At 40.6% G+C, this 18,306-nt stretch overlaps 1 pseudogene; it reads left to right on the top strand.

The window, feature by feature from the left end:
• Positions 1-2,473: 2,473 nt before the first annotated feature.
• Positions 2,474-13,652, top strand: LOC115145803 (synaptopodin-2-like; annotated as a pseudogene).
• Positions 13,653-18,306: the final 4,654 nt, after the last annotated feature.

The raw sequence follows: 18,306 nt of genomic DNA, 5'->3' as shown, positions 1-18,306 counted from the left end.
GAAATACATCCACAGCTACACCTCCAATTGACTCAAATGATGTCAATTAGCCTATCAGAAGCTTCTAAAACCATTACATAATTTTCTGGAATTTCCCAAGCTGTTTAAAGGCACAATCATCTTAGTGTATTTAACGTTCTGACCCACTGGAATTGTGATACAGTGAATTATAAGTGAAATAATCTGTCTGTAAACAATTGTTGGAAAAATTACTTGCGTCATGCACAAAGTAGATGTCCTAACCGACTTGCCAAAACTATAGTTTGTTATCAATAAATTTGTGGAGTGGTTGAAAAACGAGTTTTAATGACTCCAACCTAAGTGTATGCAAACTTCTGACAACTCTATAACTGGACATGGATTCATTTTGACATTAGACTACTTTTGAGTTCTGAAAACATTGGACTAAATTAGATTTTGGAGCAAAATGTCCCTTTAACCTCTGTTAAATTCTGAATAAGAAGTGAATTTCATGCTCTAGAAAGAGAGCTCCCTCAATGTGTTTTTGAATCAGAATCTATGGCAACCTGGTAGAAAAAGTATCCAATTGTCATAGAAAATGACTCAAGTAAAAGTGAAAGTCACCCAATAAAATTCTACTTGAGTAAAGATCTAAAAGTATTTGGTGCTAAATAAGTATCAAAAGTAAATGTAATTGTTCAAATATACTTAAGTAGGTCCTACTATTTTAAGTAGGTCCTACTACTACTATTTACCCCAAATTACCACTATTCAAAACAGCTACCACAAAACTATGCAAAAAAATAACACAGCATACCCCAAAACACCCAAAAGAGGTTGGAGTAGCTGGTATTTTTGGGATGTTTGAGGTAGTCTGGGGTGTCTGTTATCTTTGGTTTCGAGTATTTTGGGGTCTTCTCTGGTATTGAAGTTGTTTGTAGTAACTGTTTTGGGTAGTTTCTAACATGTAGGGGTTGTTTTGAGGTAATTTGTGGTATTGCTGTTTTCGGGTTATGGGAAATTAGAAGCGCTATTTGCACATGCATTTCTTACATATGACACTTTTACTATGCCATTTTACTGTGCGGCATTATGAAAGAAAGAGTTCCCTTAATAAAAAAGAAAAAAGAAAGAGCTTCCTTAGCAACAGTACTGTCAGATAAAGTGCTACCCTTAACTGTAATTAAGTAGCAGTGGCTTTGTTTCTAGTTGACTTTGAGAGTTTTCTTTGGCAACGTTTAATCAAACACATCTAGGATTGAGTTCTTAAATGGAAATGCCAGCACTCCAGATCCGCAGAGCCAAGTGATATGTTTGTATAGAGGAGGGGGAAAAACTCTCTTTGTATAAATCATAGCTTGGAAAACAGCCTTGGATGTGAATGCTGTTTCCAGTGTGATATTGCATACCATTCCATTTAGAGTGGTGGCAGTGCAGAAGAAATTGCTGATGCAAGCCACTGCGACTTCCTATTGGGGATAAGGAATGCATTGATCACACAGTAGCTGGATTGCAAACTTGTGAAATATGTGAAAATATTCCTTGTGAAATATGTGGCTAAACCGGCTGCACAAGTTATAACTGTAGTTGTTGTTATTTGGTGTCATTAGCTACCTGATTATCGCCAAATTGAATTGAAACATAAAATATTAACTTGACAGCTTGATATAGTTAAAGAAACACAGGCACTGTTCTCTCATCAGAATTGACAATGATGATGATGTGTGTGTGCATGTACGTGCATGCATGCTCATGTACGTGGATGCATGTGCATGTGTGCATGTGTCTGTGTGCGTGTTCAAATTGTATCACATTGCTTTGCTGCTTTTTGTTTACAGCTGCAAGGTGATTTTGTTGACAATGATACTGAAAACTTAATAATGTATTCATGATCAATTTCTTAGTGGAAGTTCCCTTTCTTCTTATTTTTCATGCTCTCTCGTCTCCTCTCTTGTTCTAAATGTTGCATTTGTCACTTCCAGTACCCTATCTGTGTCTGTAACATGCAAGACATGGAGTCAGAAACAGAGGACCAGGAGATCATTGTCATGGATGCTTGGTCAGTCTCTGAGTACTGCCACTCCTCTGACGACCTTTACATCTCAGAGACGGGATGGATCCTACAATGAAGAAAGGAAGAGTGATACAGAGCTCCCCATAGATCTCCAGCACACCCACATTAGACAGGTTGAGTCCCCCCATTCTGTAGAGCCCTGAACCTTACACCAAGAAAGCCATGGTGGAACATCAGAGACCACCCTCCGACTACAGCCCGGAAGAATGTAGCCCGGTCAGGGGACTGAGCCCCAGCAGAAGCCAAGAAATAGACACTTTATCACAGGGGCCATGTAGCGTCAACCCGGCAGAATCCGAGGTCTCCTATGCCGAATTCTACTCAAGCACCCCTTCACCGACTCCCCCAAAGACCCCACAAGCCCCCGCCCCGAACCCCAACTTGTGTCAAATATCATTCCAATGGTCCACCTCTTCTTCCTCCATTGGCCGGAGTTAGATGACCCTAACTCTTACCCATGGGCAACCCAGGGGGGACGACAGGAGGCTGGGCTCTGGGACTGGGGCCAGGGGGAATGGGAGTGTTGAGTCTCCGGAAGAAGGAGGGCACAGCGAAACACCTCCTGCTTATCTATACTTTGTAATTTCAGCGCAGGGTGCTGAGCAGGCAGAGGAGTGGGATTCTGCGTCTGAGAGAGATCTCCCCAGTCCCAGCAGACACAGGGTGAGGCACGCACGTAAGTAGCCACCCTCCTCCTCCCTCCACCCCGTCATTCATTTACTGTAGATCGAGTACCAATGTAAATCTGTGCAACTCAAAACTATGTGGTAATTTTCTCTGTGTTGCATTTGGCTTACAATGAAATAAAACAATATTAGAATTGTTATTTTAACACAACAATTTGAAAAGAAAAGGCATGTCAAATATAATTGGCTTGTTGTCACTTAAATCATGTTATTTGTATTGTAAAGGAACTACTGTTATTGCTGCTACAAAGTACAGTGACGTTTATAAAGCAAAATAGATAATGATGCAATGTTTGAATTTGGACTAAAGGGCATGACTGCTGGGATGTGTGCTTATTGGAAGTGGGCATACAGGCTGACTCTCCTGTGCATTTAATCGTCTGAGTGGATCAGAATAAAATACGACCATGCCTCTGATGAGACTGGCAGAAGGGAATTTGACGGACACCACCATGTGTCATCCTGGCTTGACACCCGATCCCTTTTCAAACCATTAGCCTTGACTGTGTAATGGAAAGTTAGCTCCTCACTTTCCTTGCCTCAGAGACCCCCCCTAAGTTAGCTCTAAAATGAGTGCTTTAATTGCATCTTGCAATGTGGACCTAAAAATAAAAGTACACAGTTGCAGAGTCTGCAGGTCCAGGCAATACTGAAATTAAAGCACATTGAAAGTAGCTGTCCGACTTTGGTGAATGTTTACCCTCATTGGATTTGCTGTCAATGTATGTTATATGCACAAAGCAAACAGTTTGTTACAAAGACCATGCAAACTCTATATTTATTATTACATTTGACTTTTTAAATGGGGTCAGATGTTTTGATAAATATTATTTTAAATGAACACAAAGTGTCATTATGTGTTTATACATTGTTATTCTTTTTAGTTTAATCCTCCAAGTAAAGCCTCAACTATATCAAATGCAATAAATCATTTGAGTTCATTCAGTCTACAACACTGGCAGATGGACAATAACAGAAAAACATGGATAAATCAGATTGACCAAACATAAATTGGTGCTTCAAGACATTTAACAGTAACTTATTTGAAGAGTTAAAGGAGAAGTATTTTAAAATGTAACGTTAGATGGTTCCTCATCCTGAAAGTAGTCTATAGCCCAGGAAAAAACATGAATCCTTGGTTCGGTTTTCTTTAAACGTCAGCTAACTTTAGCCACCGCTAGCTGAAAACAATGGGAGTGATGGGGGCATGTGGTGCATGTTAAAAAAACTGGATCACCTTTAAGTAACTTTAAACCAAATAACTACGTTGATTAAAGTTGATTTGGCTGTGAACATTTTAACAGGCACTGCATGCATGCTGCCATTACTTCCATAGATTTTTAGTTATTGTATAGTATAATACTGAACATCCCTTTTAACATTTAAAGTATTAATTTAGCGACAATGTAGGAGTATAGTAAGTAACGTATTATTTTAATGTAAAGATGAAAGTTGTAATATTTACAGGTTGTGTCTGTTGTCTAATGTTGCAAATCCTAATATGTAAATTGGATATATCTGTCAGCAAAAAATACATATATTAACATCTATGGACACTATAAAAACTTTACAGCTCTTCGGATAAAATTAAATAAATTCAAAATGTCAACGGACTAAAATTGAACTTAAAAAGTATCATATTTCTATTATTTGTATTAGTTTTCTACTTATAATATGACTATTTAAAAGTATTACTAGACTGCACCGGGTCTTTCTATAAGCCACATGTAATTGGCTAGGTAGCTATAATGGGTTTTTCTTCAACTGTGTAGTCAGTTTACATGACATCCATCACATCAATAGACGACAGTGTTCTGTAGACCTGTGGAAGCTTCAAGTAAATTGAAGTGTTTGCTATAATACAATACAAGCCATTTGTCAGGAGCCATCGTGACAAGATAATAAATAAGTCTGGAATTAAACTTCAAGAAAAAGGTTATTCTAAAATATTGGCCATTAATGTTTGAATGATTTGTAATACATAATGAAATGATGGAGCTCGTTGTTTGGAAAGTGACTTCCAAAGTTGTCTGTCTCCAAGCCTTCTATTTATAATGTAGTAAACTAAGGTACTGTACATGATAAATTCCTTTCCTCATGAATCATGTAGGCTGTCATGATATTAGCATGATATTCATAAACACTAACTGTTTTGCAGAAGGGCAAAGGATGATATGTGAACCATACCAATTCAATTAAATTCAAGACAAAAAAGGCTAGATTTACCATAGGTGCTGAGAGCATCAAGTCAGAAGCAACTAAGTTGAATAGATATTTCTATTCGATATCCATTATATTCTGCAGCTAACCCAATGTACAATGTATTCGGAAAGTATTCAGACCCCTTCACTTTGTTACGTTACAGCCTTATTATAAAATTGATTAAATTATTGTTTTTCCTCATCAATCTACACACAATCCACCATAATGACAAAGCGAAAACAGGTTTTTAGACATTTTTGCATAAGTATTCAGACCGTTTGCTGTTTCCATTGATCATCCTTGAGATGTTTCTACAACTTGATTGGAGTCCAACAGTGGTAAATTGATTGGACATGATTTGGAAAGGCACGCACCTGTCTATATAAGGTCCCAAAGTTGACAGTGCATGTCAGAGCAAAAACCTAGACATGAGGTCGAAAGAATTGTCCGTAGAGCTCCGAGACAGGATTGTGTCGAGGAACAGATCGGGGGAAGGGTACCAAAAAATGTCTGCAGCATTGAAGGTCCCCAAGAAAACAGTGACCTCCATCATTCTTAAATGGAAGAAGTTTGGAACCACCAAGACTCTTCCTAGACCTGGCCGCACAGCCAAACTGAACAATCAGGGGAGAAGGGCCTTGGTCAGGGAGGTGACCAAGAACCCGATGGTCACTCTGACAGAGCTCCTCTGTGGAGATGGGAGAACCTTCATGAAGGACAACCATCTCTGCAGCTCTGCCAGACGGATGCCACTCCCAAGTAAAAGGCACATGAAAGCCTGCTTGGAGTTTGCCAAAAGGCACCTAAAGGACTCTCAGACCATGAGAAACAAGATTCTCTGGTCTGATGAAATCAAGATTGAACTCTTTGGCCTGAATGCCAATTGTCACATCCAACATCTCTGGAGACACCTGAAAATAGCTGTGCAGCGACGTTCCCCATCCAACCTGACAGAGCTTGAAAGGATCTGCAGAGAAGAAAGTGTGCCAAGCTTGTAGCATTATACCTAAGAAGACTCAAGGCTGTAATTACTGCCAAAGGTGCTTCAACAAAGTACTGAGTAAAGGGTCTGAATACATATTTAAATGTGATATTCAGTATTTTATTTTTAATAGATTTGCAAAAATTTCTAAAACAGTTTTTGCTTTGTCGTTATGGGGTGTTATGTGAATAAGGCTGTAACGTAACAAAATGTGGAAAAAGTGAAGGGGTCTGAATACATTCCGAATGTACTGTAACTTAAATGGCAATTGAGAAAGCTACACCCTAAAAGTAATCGGTTGATGACATTCTCAGGACACAGATCATTTGAAATGGGTAGACAGTGCTCTTGTAATGTCCTTTATGTGGGGTACTTCATGTGATACCTCCTGACATTACATATGCATCATTCTGAGGTAGCAAAAAATAATAGTTTATGTACTTACATTGCATTGTTAAATTCTCTCTCTTTTTATCTCTGTCCTCTCTCCTCATATCTCCCCTCCAGGGCCCAGACAGAGCAAGAGCCAGTCAGACAGGCAGGTGAAGGAAGCCAAGTCTAAAAGCATTGCTTTGCTGTTGACCGATGCACCAAATCCCAGAAACAGAGGGGTGTTGATGTTCAAGAAACAGTGGCAAAGGGTTAAGAATTATACACTTGTCAGCTACGGGACAGGTTAGCACCAGTTTGACGACAAAATCGACGAAGACATAGAAAGTGAAGACGGCAAAACGGTCAGGTTTACTTTGACCACTAAAGATTATGCAGAACTTGAAGAAGACTACTCAATGAATGTACAAGAACGAGACGTCAATTTAAACTAGGAGAACCTTGGAATAGCCAACATACTTCAGCACCTGGAAGAGATGCAGCGACTGCCAGAGACAAGAGGCAAGGGCGTGGCAATGTTTGCTCAGCGCCGCCAGAGGATGGATGAGATTGCCTTAGAGCACGAGGAAATTAGGTGCAAAGGCTTACCAGGCGAAGGTATTGTAGAGCTTGAAGACACAGAACTGCACAAGTCTTACAAAATGGATGAAACTTACGTGCAATCCAATCATGCTCATGGCAATCAACAACTGCAGTGCAAAGAAAACCAACAGGAGGTGCAACAATGTGCTCACATGATGAACAGAATGCCCAACCACCTATCTAGTGCCATACCAAAGCCTCTTGTGCCCAACAGAACAGCGAAGCCCTTCTTGGGATCCCAAAACAGAGTGCCTATCCCATTTTCTCCTCTTAGTGGTGTCACTAGTCCAGTGAAGCATCATGAACTCAAATTCAAGGTATCAGTCCCTATACACACAGTTCCACAGGTCTGGTCCCCAACTGGGGACTTCATAGCGTCGCGTGATGAACGCATATCTATACCAGCAATCAAGACTGGCATCCTACTAGACTCAAAAAGAAGACGTGCTAATAGAGCATCCTCTGATCAAGCATCCAATGCCTATATTCAAAACAGAGGGGAAAGAAGATCATACATTGAGTCAGGAGAAGAGGACGACTACTTTAGTCTTGGTGCTGAGGCATGCAACTTTATGCAGCCCCGAACAGTCAAGCACAAGTATCCCCCACCTGTTGCACCAAAGCCTAGCATCAACCCAGCCTGTCCACCATGGCTGAAGGAGAGTTCTTCAAATGTGCTACTTCACCCGGCAAGGAGTCCAATCCCAGCATCTTTCCCAAGTCCAGTGGGGGCTCCTCCTCAGCAATACTTCAAACAACAAGACTGGCTTTTGCCTCAGCAAATGGTGAACCTCCGTGAACCATCCCAAACTCAGGCACGACCGCAGCCACCAATGAGCACCGGGGCACCAGCCAATTCAACATCACCCTCTCAACTTCAGCCAACCATGAATAGCTGGAGTCCACAGCCATCGCGGTCCCCAGTGAGTATTCAGGCCCCGAACCCAAATCACACGGCACCTCGCCAACCCACAGTCTCAAAGAATAAGTCCCCAAATCCTTCGGTGGAATCTTGCCCACCCCAACAAGAGATCTCTTACAGCCACGCAGCCACGGCACCGTCTACATCTCCAATGGGTCACATCTCTGAGGGCCATGTTAGTCCAGCCATAAATGGTCCAACTCTGAGGGGAAGAGGTGCCGAACTCTTTGCCAAGAGGAAGACCCGTATGGAGAAATATGTGGTGGACGCCGAAACAGTTCAGGCCAACAAAGCAAAGTCTCCTTCCCCCACCACCTCCTTTCCAGGTGCTTGGAGATACTCATCCAACGTTCGAGCCCCATCTCCTTTGTCATACAATCCCCGTCATGCTCCTTGCTATCCCCCTGCAGGAGCTAAGCAGCCACTTTCAACAAGTCCAAAAATCAAGCCAAAGACCAAGCCGAAAACAAAACCACCACCCCACAAGCACCTGGATGCCCTAGATGTCTTGAAACATCAGCCTTACCAGCTGGACTCATCACTCTTTAGATATAACGTAGGCACTGAGGCTGAAGGCCTTAGACCTAGCCTCAAAATGGCTCCCATCCCAACCCCTGAGTCAAACCCACCATTGAGCCCTAAACCTGCCCCTGTTGTCAGCCCTAGACCTGCCTTTGGCATTTCTCTTTACGCTGCCCATGATCTTCCCCCAGCAAACCAACCATGCAAGCCCATAGCTCCTGCTAAGTCTACTAGATCGGTGAGTGTCCTATACCCCTTCGGCTGTCAATCTACACAGTCAAGTGAACCACTCCCATTTAGCAAGCAACTGTACTGGAAGCATAATGCTTCACCTGCTCTGCATGATATCCCCAAAAAAGCTACCCAAGCTCCAAGCACCCACTGCCCTATACCCACAAGCACTCCCCGTCAGCTATCTCTCAGTGTCAACTCAGAATCTATGTCTTCTATACCCTTTGATGCTGATGTCCTCTCTAGAGGTACCATTCAAATGGCTCCTCGGCCTACATTTTCTGCCAAAAAGCAAGTGGTAACAACCAAACAGTGGAGGCATGTCATTCTGCAACATTAGTCCCAACCCACTGCCCCATTTTGATGTTGCAGAACATGCAGAGATGATACACTATTTCTTACCATTTCTAAAGCCCCATTTATTTAAAATGGTTTAAATTAAATTAGATGTGTCCTGCCAAGTATTTCAAATAATATACTTATTTTTGGTAATATCTCTGCATTGTTGCAGTGTCAAACTGTCACCCTATATCTTCTCACTTTCTACTATACATACGGTAGTATGCAAATCCATCACAAAACATTTTACATGACAACTTAGAACAGTAAAACTAAACAATTAATTCAATATTTAAAGAATATACATTATGCATGACAGGTCAACAAGGGAAACCAATGAATGCATTTTCATTATGTTCCTCTCTCTAGCTTTACACATTTTTTTTTTTACAAATTGCAGAACATTTAGATGTATAGTAAATTAACATGAGAAAACAAATGCCTCTGTCTTTGTCTTATGGAAGTCATTTTCCAGACCAACCACCTGTGTTATACCAGTGCTTTTATACAGATAAAATATTTCAGTAGGTATCACTGCGTATGGTTGTTATCATTAATTGGCCACTCTGCCACCCTGCCTCGATCTACCTCTTTTGCTTGAGTTAACGCCCCACTTCAACTTCATAATGCTATCTGTTTGCTTCATAGCTTGTAAAACAATGAAATTTAGAGACTAGCTGTACATGAGTGTTTCAGAAGGAGAAACTATTGAGAATGAGAGACTATTGCAGGTGTTGTTAATGAAGCTGTGAATGAAGCTAATGTTAGCTACTGCTAATACCAATGTAGTGTTTGCCAATGAAGCTGAGTTAGCTAATTTTGCTATCTATTGATACACAGTTTAGCAAGTCGGGGTAGCTGCTATATTGTTGTCTGCAGCGCTAGATCATTAGTGAAGATACAGATACTAGCAGGGGAAAGTTCTATACCCAATTAGGCATAAGAGGAAGAATTCAACAAAAAAGTCCCCTCCTTGGCTGAAGTTTTGGTCCCACTAGGGATACGTCGTGTTGAGTATTCTCAGGAAATTGGGATCAGTTGTGTGTGCAACTGAAAAGAGGAAACATTTCTAGTTTGTCTATGGTGCCTTGCCTCGCCTTTTTTTTTGTGTAAATTAATTTATGTTTAGGGTAGCCTGTATTCACCAGTGGTGTCATGACCACATGACACCACCATTATCATTATTGCAACAGTAATGTTCATACCCATAGGAAATGTTAAACAGTGTGGGTAGGTTGGAGGCTAGTCAAAATGTATGCAAAATGATAGCAATGATAGTGCCTAACATAAAAACAGGGGGGTTTGTTCATACTTTTATGATGACTATGATTAGAAGAGATATACTAATAACAATAATAGGCACTATATTTGGATGCAGACCTCTTACAATTCCTTCAGTCTCATTCCAAACCATATTTAATAGTGTGATACAGCTCAAAGCTTTTCCTAATTATGTTTTTAAAGCCCCCACTACATCTTTGTGTTGTTGACAATGTGGAATTGTGTATTTTATTGTCAATTATGGCCAGTCACTTAGTGGTTTTTATCAACATATTCATTTGAACACTTAATCAAACATGTTTTATGTTCAGGTTAATTGATATATATGTTACAAATAATCCTTTTGTAATTTCCAATCAGATTGCTGACTTGACCTTTTCTGTCCTTTGTTACGTTTATTGTTCCTCTTTTATGTGTTCCATTGTATATTGCACGTTTCGTGGCACAATCTTGCTATTAAATATCTCCCTTTCCCTGTGTATGTTTTTATATTTCATTACTACTGCATGGACTCTTGCAACGTTTTCTTTTATGAATGCATCACGCTTGAATTATTGTACCACACACTCATATTGTAATACCTCTTCTATTTTAATGTTGCCTATGTATTTGCTAATGTTGCCAATTCATGGTAGCTTAAGCAATGTCTGGTTAAAAACAATCATGATAAAGTCCTTTCCACCTGTTTAAGACACGTTTGTAGGTTTATGTTTTCAATGACTTGTTAAGGCAATGTGTTACTGTCCACTAAACAGGTATTTGCTGAAACCCAAAGTTTGCATGGAGACCTGCTATGAGCAAAGGGCTCACCGTTTCCAAATATAGCTCAGACTCATCATCTTTAAAACATGCTATCCATTTTGAAAAGTTAGCTCTGCTAAGCAGAGACCCGATAAGATCAACCCCTGCCAAAGGTAAGTGCTGAAAACAAACCCTCTTCCCAGCCATTGGTCTTAATTAGCCAAGGGGACTTGTGTATTTTAAGGAGAAACGACCCCATTACGTCACCCAGCTATGTTTGGAACATGAACACTGAACAACATGTGCAGTGATAATGCATCATCAGGTTTGAGGGCCTGTTCACTACTGTGATTATTTATAGGCATTCATCTCCAGGCCACAATGCTACTGTATGAGAGAGTGATATGACTTCTATGTTGTGAAAAAAAATTGCAATAATCATGGGAAAAGGTCATGGATGGTGATGAACACCCAGTTTAGTAGAATTGGCCTGTGTCCATATGAAGAGATTGAAAGTGGATATCCTGCTCTTTCACGGGAGGCAATGCCCTCTGACACTGTGTGTGTGTGTGTGTGTGTGTGTGTGTGTGTGTGTGTGTGTGTGTGTGTGTGTGTGTGTGTGTGTGTGTGTGTGTGTGTGTGTGTGTGTGTGTGTGTGTGTGTGTGTGTGTGTGTGTGCGTGCGTGCGCGTGCGTGCGTGTGTGTATGTGTTTTATTGGACCGCAAAATGAATCACCTTACTGCACTGGATGAGGAATCTTCTCTCCTTTCTGCTCAAGCATTCCAGGCCAAAGCAAGTTGTATAGAACTAATGTTGGTTGGAAACAGAGGGATACAGTGTCATGAACACATTTATTTAGTGCCTCATGAATACATGTGCATTACACTACTTTTGGTATTTTATATTTCGACCCTGAGCCCCAATGTGTACAGTATGCTTTATAATAGCAGATTCACATCAATCAAGTACAATGTCCTTTTCTCCCAGGGTCTTGGCAGAAGCTACTCTCTGTCCCTACCCAGACGGATGTGCTCCATGTCCTACATGCCCTCACAGTCATCTATGTCCCCTGTGACCACCCCTGTGTTCCATCCATCTCTCGGGAGACAGACCTCCTTGCAGGAAAAAGTCACCCTCAAGCCCCCCAGCACTTGGGAGGCTGCCTCCCGGAGCCCCCTGGGTCTGGTGGACGATGCCTTCCGATTCCAGAACTTCCCTCAGTCCATCTCCACTAAAGTCAACTCCGCCGCCAACCAACGATCTCTTCCGGAACCTCCGGACGAACGGAAGCGCAAGGTGTCATTGGACGCCCCCAGTGTCAGTGGTGGTTACTATCATGCTCCACCCCCAGCAATGCATACTAGGTCTATGAGTTTGACCTCTGCCCCTGTTTACGGGCCTCCCTTCAGACAGGCCCAGCCTCTGTGGTCATGGGTGAGTGCTACCGTTGGACATATGGGTCGAGGCCCAGGCCACCCGTGTCAGTCCCTCTACGCTACCTTGCCACGCACAACTATGAGAAGGTAATCTCGCACAGCTATCTGTACATCCTCAGCTAGATGACATACACAAGAAAACACTGCACTGCAAAAAAACACTGTAAGAACAAACGTAGAAAATGTAATTGGATGTACATATGTAATCAATAGGGCCAGCATATTATAATTAACAATTGAATCAATGTAGTGTTTCCTTTTTTTAAGAGGGGTATAGTGTCATGAACGCAAAAACAGTGTTAATGTAGTTGTTGCAATATTGCAAACGGACGTGGCAGTTTCACCACTGTGGATTCTAGCTTTAAAGGTTTTCGTTTCTGGGAAAAAGTACTGTCCCGTGGCCACAGGGGGGCAAATAATTAGTATCTCATTCTCTACTATAATTCTGATCAGTGAAGTGCATTCACACACATGTATAATATGTTCTAATGTATGTTCCATTGGATGTTCTGTACCAGAAAAGTTCAAATTCAAAACAAGTTTTATGCATTTGTAGAAATGGATACATGATAGGCCTATTATTTATTTGCATGTGTTTTTACATTGATTTACCTCTAAAAGTAAGAGGTGTGCAAGGTGATGAGTGAGAAAATGACCGATGGCCGGGAAAGGAAAGTTAGATGTGTTGAACCTATATGAACCTTACATGTTTTATTTTCCACATAGTATGAAAACTAAATTGAACAATTGATTGAGTACTGTAACAGTATGTGATGTAAGCATCTAAAATAGAAATACAGTGAATTGTATTTCAAATGTATTGCTAGGGTTCCTTGATGGTTTGTGTAATATGCACAATAGCATGTGTAGCAGGTTAGATAGCAAGTACCAAGTGCACATGCTGATGAAAACAATCAATATTCATGTTCACGTTCAGACAATCCCTTATGTTACTATGAAAATTAAGGAAACTTAGAAATGTCTTAAAATAATCATTCAAATGTCTGATTTTATTGCTGAAATATATCAAATGAACAGTGTTTTTATTCATATAATTCAGTCAGTTTGCAAAACATAGTCACACACTATATTCAAGACCACGCCATTGAAGAGGTTGAAGTTCCTGTGATTGGTTTGGCACTTCTGTGAAAGGCATGTGAAATGTGTTACACTTTCATATAATATGGACTGTGAATGCGTTGAAGATATTGTCACTTCTACCACTTGATTGTGTTGTTAATTTGTTGAAGCACTGAAGATAAATATTGCACTCTTCCAATAAAACGTTCACGTTGTCGAGTACGCCGGGCCTCTGACGTTTTATTTAATGAACATGTATGTAAGATATGCAGGATTTGTGAAATGTTTCTTACATATTGGACTTTTTTTTATCCATTCAAAATGTTTGGTATGCTGAATTCGTTGAGAAACAAACAATTGCTGAATACCAATAACAACTCTATGAATATATTAGATACATGTATAGAAATGGAGTGGAATGTGGAGAGTTAGTAGAGAGAGTACTTTTATAAAGTGTACACTTCACTGCAGCTAAAGTGTTTGTTTTGCTAACATGTCAGGTTATTGCTTTGACATCTGTCACTAAGCATCTCCACAGGTCCATCCAGGGAATAGTAACCAAAGTGATGGTTACATAATCACAGACTGAGCTATTGGGAGATGACTAGTGGGAGATGAACAGTGGTAGACGATTCATACTAAAATAAAATTGTATGTGAAAACGTAAATGATGTCGAAAAGAGAAAGTTACAATTTTAAATATGAGAAAAATCTAAAAACTGAGTCTCACTGTCATACATTTTTGTTAGGTGTGAAGAGAGCCAAATGACACCCTAACCATTTAATTCTATAGTGATAAAACATATAAACGCAACATGCATCAATTTCAAAGATTTTTCAGGGACAGTTCATATAAGGAAATGTGTCTATTTAAATAAATAAATTAGGCCCTAATCTATGGATTTCACGTGACTGGGCCTGGGAGGGCATAGGCCCACCCATAGGCCCACCAATCAGAATGAGTTTTTCACCACAAAAGGGCTTTATTACAGACAGAAAGACCAACTTTGGAGGCAGCTTATGGTAGAGAAATAAACATATAATTCTCTGGCAACAGCTCTGGTGGACATTCCTGCAGTCAGCATGCCAATTGCACGCTCCCCCAAAACTTGAGAGATCTGTGGCATTGTGTTGTGTGACAAAACTGCACATTTTAGAGTGGCCTTTTATTGTCCCCAGCACAAGGTGAACCTGCGTAATGATCATGTTGTTTAATCAGCTTTTTGATATGCCACACCTGTGGATGGATTATTTTGAGGCTAAAATGCTCACTAACAGCGATGTAAACAAATTAGTGCACACAATTTGAGATCAATATGATTTTTGTACGTGCGGAACATTTCTGGGATCTTTTATTTCAGCTCATGAAACATGGAACCAGCACTTTACATGTTGCGTTTATATTTTTGTTCAGTGTACTTTTGTAGTTTCATTTTTACACTGAATGTTTTAATATTAAAATCTATTGACACAAATCTCCCCGATAGCTGACAACAAGTCTGTATTAGGATTGAATAACATAAGAAGAACCAATCATTTCAGAAGTAGTTAGACAATTCAAGCAGTAAGTTTGTTTCTTGGCAGCACTATGAAGATAAATTATTTAGTATCTTGACTAGAGGTCGACCGATTAATCGGAATGGCCGATTAATTAGGGCCGATTTCAAGTCTTCATAAAAATAAATAAATATATATATATATATATATATATTTTTTTACACCTTTATTTAACTAGGCAAGTCAGTTAAGAACACGTTCTTATTTTCAATGACGGCCTAGGAACGGTGGGTTAAATACCCTGTTCAGGGGCAGAACGACATATTTTTACCTTGTCAGCTCGGGATTCAATCTTGCAACCTTACAGTTAACTAGTCCAATGCTCTAACCACCTGCTTTACATTGCACTCCACGAGCTGCCTGCCTGTTACGCGAATGCAGTAAGAAGCCAAGGTAAGTTGCTAGCTAGCATTAAACTTATCTTATAAAAACCATCAATCAATCAATCATAATCACTAGTTAACTACACATGGTTGATGACATTACTAGTTTAGCTAGCATTTCCTACATAGCATATAATCGATGCGGTGCGCATTCGTGGAAAAAGGACTGTCATTGCTCCAACGTGTACCTAACCATAAACACCAATGCCTTTCTTAAAATCAATACACAGAAGTATATATTTTTAAACCTGCATATTTAGCTTAAAGAAATCCAGGTTAGCAGGCAATATTGACCAGGTGAAATTGTGTCACTTCTCTTGTGTTCATTGCACGCAGAGTCAGGGTATATGCGATAATAATAAACGTTTTGTTTTCAAAATGATCGTTTCCGGATTCGACCATATTAATGACCAAAGGCTCGTATTTCTGTGTGTTATTATGTTATAGTTAAGTCTATGATTTGATATTTGATAGAGCAGTCTGACTGAGCGGTGGTAGGCAGCAGCAGGCTCGTAAGCATTCATTCAAACAGCACTTCCGTGCGTTTTGCCAGCAGCTCTTCACTGTGCTTCAAGCATTGAGCTGTTTATGACTTCAAGCCAATCAACCCCTGAGATTAGGCTGGTGTAACCGATGTGAAATGGTTAGCTAGTTAGCGGGGTGCGCGCTAATAGCGTTTCAAACGTCACTCGCTCTGAGACTTGGAGTACTTGTTCCCCTTGCTCTGCATTGGTAACGCTGCTTTGAGGGTGGCTGTTGTCGATGTGTTCCTGGTTCGAGCCCAGGTAGGGGCGAGGAGAGGGACGGAAGCTATACTGTTACACTGGCAATACTAAAGTGCCTATAAGAATAGTCAAAGGTATATGAAATACAAATGGAATAGAGAGAAATAGTCCTATAAATACTATATTAACTACAACCTAAAACCACTTACCTTGGAATATTGAAATCTCATGTTAAAAGGAACCACCAGCTTTCATATGTTCTCATGTTCTGAGCAAGGAACTAAAATGTTAGCTTTTTTACATGGCACTTATTGCACTTTTACTTTCTTCTCCAACACTTTGTTACTGCATTATTTACACCAAATTGAAAATGTTTCATTATTTATTTTATTTTAAATGGATTTTTATTGTTCACTCAGTATTGTTGTCATTGTAATTATTACAAATACATTTTAAAAATCGTCCAATTAATCGGTATCGGCTTTTTTTGGTCCTCCAATAATCAGTATCGGTATCGGCATTAAAAAATCATAATTGGTCAACCTCTAATCCTGACAGCACTTATCTTAGAAGCCCCATGAACATACAGTCATTTCTGTAACATTACTCCCGCTAAGTTGTTTGCTTGGTTGCTACAATACAGTGTTAAAAATAGGTTTCTCTACAGTGGCGATTTTAACATGTAAATCTTGGTTGGGAAAACTCCCCAATTTTTTTTAGATGCATGCCAGCAAAGCCACTACACTACACAACACAACACTAAACAATACATGAATTGCACTCTAATGGTGACAAATGGTCTACACAAACCTTTTTTCAACATCTTGGAGTGAATCGTTACAACCGCTACACCTGGCTATCAGCGGAGCCTTGTCTGGCAGCAAAACAGTTCATTCAGCCTCATATGCTGCCTTTAAAAAAAACATAGCTGATATGGCTGACATGCTTAAACAAATGTGGTTTCTACTGACAATTGAGATGTTAAAACTATGGCATAAGGCATTGGGAGATTTAGGTATAGGCGACATGGGTTTAGGTATAAGTGCCGGGGGTTTCCGGGTTGGTGCCGGGTGAACTTCCGGGTTGGAGCGAGCGTTCGCATCCGCACTCGGTCCGCAGGTAGTATTACATTTCATTACATTTCATTATAGTACAACGGTTTGATTTGTCTAATCTTAGCAATTTCTTCTTAGCTAGCTACATAGCCGTCTTTGTATCATAGATAATTGCGTAATTATCGTATTTTGTCGTCCTAACGCAGTCTACACTGCTATCTGCCCTGCAGCTAGCCAGCTAGCTAACGTCCACCGTCTACCGATTAGCAGCACAACTATTACACTCAACTGAACGACTTGATTAGTGTAGTGTTAGCTAGCTACATAGTTGTCTTTGCTGTCTTCGTATCCAAGATAATTGTGTAGTTTAGAGTGTGTAGGTTTAGAGTGGTTATCTTAATTTACCGAGGTTAGCTAGCCAGCTATTTGTCGTCCTTAACGTAGGAGACACTGCTAGCTAGCCAACAGCTAGCCAACGTCTACCGAACAGAACTTCCGCACTCAACAACCCGGTCGCATTTCGCTTCGCTCCACAGGTAGTATCACATTTTTCATTTCATTTCATTACAGTACAACGGCTTGATTTGTTTGATCGTAGCTAGCTACATAGCCGTCTTTGTATCAAAGATAATTGTGTAGTCTAGAGCGATTTCCTAGGTTAGCTAGCCAGCTATTGTCGTTCTTTTAACGCAACGTAACGTAATCATCACTGCTAGCTAGCCAGCTAGCCCCGAATAGCAGCACAGTAGAAACCATTACACTCAACGGAACGACTTGATTAGTGTAGTGTCAACAACGCAGCCACTGCCAGCTAGCCTACATAGTCAACAACGCAGCCTCTGCCAGCTAGCCTACTTCAGCAGTACTGTATCATTTTAATCATTTTAGTCAATAAGATTCTTGCTACGTAAGCTTAACTTTCTGAACACTCGAGACGTGTAGTCCACTTGTCATTCCAATCTCCTTTGCATTAGCGTAGCCTCTTGTGTAGCCTGTCAACTATGTGTCTGTCTATCCCTGTTCTCTCCTCTCTGCACAGACCATACAAACGCTCCACACCGCGTGGCCGCGGCCACCCTAATCTGGTGGTCCCAGCGCGCACGACCCACGTGGAGTTCCAGGTCTCCGGTAGCCTCTGGAACTGCCGATCTGCGGC

Source organism: Oncorhynchus nerka, linkage group LG18 (genome assembly GCF_034236695.1).
Source record: "Oncorhynchus nerka isolate Pitt River linkage group LG18, Oner_Uvic_2.0, whole genome shotgun sequence".
Taxonomy (NCBI): domain Eukaryota; kingdom Metazoa; phylum Chordata; class Actinopteri; order Salmoniformes; family Salmonidae; genus Oncorhynchus; species Oncorhynchus nerka.
The sequence above is the reverse complement of the archived record's forward strand: the minus strand, read 5'-3'. Positions and strand labels throughout refer to the sequence as shown.